Source organism: Mandrillus leucophaeus, unplaced genomic scaffold, assembly GCF_000951045.1.
Source record: "Mandrillus leucophaeus isolate KB7577 unplaced genomic scaffold, Mleu.le_1.0 Scaffold33, whole genome shotgun sequence".
Classification (NCBI taxonomy): Eukaryota; Metazoa; Chordata; class Mammalia; order Primates; family Cercopithecidae; genus Mandrillus; species Mandrillus leucophaeus.
In genome coordinates, this window is record NW_012103476.1 from 177,181 (window position 1) to 181,201 (window position 4,021).

The 4,021-nt window shown below is 36.8% G+C and overlaps 1 pseudogene; it reads left to right on the forward strand.

The window, feature by feature from the left end:
• Nucleotides 1-233: 233 nt before the first annotated feature.
• On the forward strand, nt 234-3,651 carry LOC105545477 (annotated as a pseudogene).
• Nucleotides 3,652-4,021: the final 370 nt, after the last annotated feature.

Genomic DNA, 4,021 nt, shown 5'->3' on the forward strand with positions numbered 1-4,021 from the left:
CATCCAAAGTAGCTATTAATGCTAATTTCTGTGTCTCATTATTTATTTTTGTGTGTTTTCTTAGGGAAGGGAAAAATTATGTAAACACAGACAGATCCCTTCCTTTTTTTGTGTCACTATTCAGGCATGTGTCACAAACTTTTCTACCACCACATTCTGCCTGTACAACTTTGGTTAAGTTGCTTAACGTCTCTAAGCCTTAGTTCCTCATCTCCACGTGGGAAAGCGAGGAGATGGCCACCAAGGAGAAGCTGCAGTGTCTGGAAAGATTTCCACAAGGACATCCTGAAGCCCTCGCTGGGGAAGACCCTGAGCGTGGTCTGAGGACAAGGCCGAGGGAAAACCTCCGCAGAGGCAGCAGTGGTCCAGCAAGATCTACTTGGTGATCTGCGTGGCTGGCGGCTTTGTGGGCCTGGGCCACGTCTGGCGCTTCAGTACCTCCGCTACAAGAATGGCAAGGAGAATTTCTCATACTTTCCTGTTTTGGAGCGGCCTGCCTGTGTTTTTCTTGGAGATCATCACAGGCCAGTACACCTCTGAAGGGGGCATTACCTACTGGGAAAGGATCTGGTCTTCGTTCTCTGGCATCGGCTATGCTTCCATCGTAAATGTGTCCCTCTCGAATGTCCACTACATGGGATTGCTCGGTTTTTTTCTTGTCCATTTGTTTGAGTTTATTGTAGAGTCTGGATGTTAGTCCTCTGTCAGGTGTATAGATTGTAAAGATTTTTTCTCATTCTGTGGGTTGTCTGTCTACTGTGCTGACTGTTCCTTTTCCCATTCAAAAGTTTCTAGCAACAGCAGTTTAAAAAGACAAAGAGGGACATTATATATTGATAAAAGGGCTAGTCCAACAAGAAAATATCACAATCCTAAACATATATGCACCTAACATTGCAGCTCCTAAATTTATAAAACAATTACTAATAGACCTAAAAAATGAGATAGAAAGCAACACAATAATAACAGGGGACTTCAATAGTCCACTGACAGTACTAGACAGGTCATTAAGACAGAAAATCAACAAAGAATAATGGATTTAAACTACACCCTGGAACAAATGGACTTAACAGATATGCACAGAGCATTTCATCCAGTAATCACAGAATACACATTCTTTTCAACAGCATACAGCACTTCCTCCAAGATAGGCCATATGACAGGCCACAAAGCAAGCCCCAATAAATTTACAAAAATTGAAATTATACCAAGCACTCTCTCAGACCACAGTGAAATAAAGCTGGAAATCAATTCCAACGGGAACCTTTGAAAACATGCAAATACATGGAAATTAAATAACCTGCTCCTGAATGATCATTGGGTCAAAAATGAAATCAAGATGGAAATTAAAAAAGTATTGGAACTTAATGACAATAGTGACACAACCTATCAAAACCTCTGGAACACAGCAAAAATGGCACTAAGAGGAAAGTTCATAGCCTAAACACCTACATGAAACAGTGTGAAAGAGCACAGACACTCTAAAGTCACACCCCCAGGAACTAGAGAAATAAGAACAAACCAAACCCAGCAGAAGAAAGAAAATAACCAAGTTCAGAGCAGAACTAAATGAAATTGAAACAAAAAATACAAAAGATAAATGAAACAAAAAACCTGGTTCTTTGAAAAGATAAATACAATTGGTAGATCATTAGCAAGATTAACCAAGAAAAGAAGAGAGAAAAGCCAAATAAGCTCAATAAGAAATGAAACAGAGATATTAGAACTGACAACACAGAAACACAAAACATCATTCCAGGCTACTATGAACACCTTTATGCATATAAGCTAGAAAACCTAGAAGAGATAGATAAATTCCTGGAAAGATACAACCCCACTAGCTTATATCAGGAAGAACTAGATACCTTGAACAGACCAATAACAAGAAGCGAGATTGAAATGATAATTTAAAAATTACCAACATGAAAAAGACCAGGATCAGATGGATTCACAGCAGAATTCTGCCAGACATTCAAAGAAGAGTTGGTAGCAATCCTATTGACACTATTCCACAAGATAGAGGAAGAAGGAACCCTCCCTCAATCATCCTATGAAGCCAGTATCATCCTAATACCAAAACCAGGAAAGGACATAACCAAAAAAGAAAACTACAGGCCGATATTCCTGATGAACATAGATCCTAAAATCCTTAACAAAATATCTAGCTAATCAAATCCAACAACATAAAAGACAACCCGTCATAATAAAGTGGGTCTCATAGCAGGGATGCAAGGATAGTTTAACATATGCAAGTCAGCAAATGTGATACACCACATAAACAGGATTAAAAACAAAAACCACGTGATTATCTCAATAGATGCGGAAAAAGCATTTGACAAAATCCAGCATCGCTTTATGATTAAAACTCTCAGTAAAATCAGCATACAAAGGAGATACCGTAATCTAATAAAAGCCATCTATGACAAACTCACAGCCAACAAAACACTGAATGGGGAAAAGTTGAAAGCATTCCCTCTGAGAACTGGAAAAAGGGAAGAATGCCCATCGTATGGAGTAAATGGTAAGATTTACCCCAAACTCACTGGTAATAGTATGATCTTGGTAGAATCAGGAACACTTATTACATCATGCATTATAAACATTAATCAGTAGAGTGTAAGATGCACATTTTTTTTTGTATTTTTGGAATACCAATTGCACTATCATGAACTCTCATAAACTAGGACATGCATTTTTTTCTCATATAGGTTCAGTGATGATTACAAAGTAGATATAAGAATTTGGTTATTATTAGCTCTTCTGAGCAAATTTGTTAGGAAGAAATACATCCTTAATCTCCATCTTCCAGTATAATCACCTTATCAATGGCAAACCAACAACAGTGAAACTGACTTTATGAAGTTGGAATCTAGGTTCCAGCCAACTGAAGACCACAACCAATACCAATTCCACCCTATTCTGCTCCATTTAGCACAAATACAATACCTCGAGTCCTGTAGAACTGTATGAAAATAAAATGAATAGTTTTGGAGGAGCATGCCTCTATACATACCTACCTTAGCAATTAGTAGTAAATTACCACAGATTCATTATCAAAGGTAGTAAATGAATCCACAGATCCATTCCCATTAATCACATTCCCTCCACTGATTTGCTTTACAAAGGCTAAGAGAAGGTGGAGTCTTTGCCATTTGCAGAGATTGAGGGACTAGTACATAAGTGATTATTCATTTTTTTGCCTTATTACTATTGTAGACAAAAAGACAGTATCTGCTTTACAAATTTAGCAGATTGAAAACTTGTTAGGTAAAAATCCAGTTAATTGTACACCAAATTAACACAACTAATTAAAATTCAGAAGATGTCCTTTTTTTGAAGTCCTCGTACCTTTCTCCTAGTTGTTGTCTTCTGTGTCCTTGGCTTTTGTTCATGCACTTAGTGTTACTAACACTACATTGTATGATAATTTATCTTCCTATATAACTTTGCCTCTCACTAGACATTTAGTTCCTCTAAGATATCAATATATCACAACCTGGTACATAAAAAGTAACCAAGGCATATTGACCAGTTTTGAGAGAATGAATAAATATGTATGCTAAGGATGACATCTCCAGTTCTAATCATTAACATTATCATTTTTCTTCAGTTGTGGGCTATATGTGTGCATCAATGCGGCCAACTTCTTAATTATATGTCTGATTGCTTTGGGGGATAAATGCTTTCTGTGTCCCTAATTTTACATTTTTGGACCTCCAAGGGGATAATTAATGGCATCAACTCTATTATTGTGTCACAGACAACTAGTGTTCATGTTATTTTTTTTCAGAGGAGAGTTGTAAGAGAAGGTATATATACTCATGTATGCTTTTGAAATCACTTAATGAAGAGAGAATACATTTATTATGAGAATTTTCCAAAACTAATAATTCATGAAAGATAATGGATGCGAGTATGTACATATACTACAAGTATTTGCAAGAATCCGAAAGTTTGAATTTCTTAGTATCAGCTCCTCATCACAAAGTAAGTTGAATGTATAAGCGTATTCTATATCATA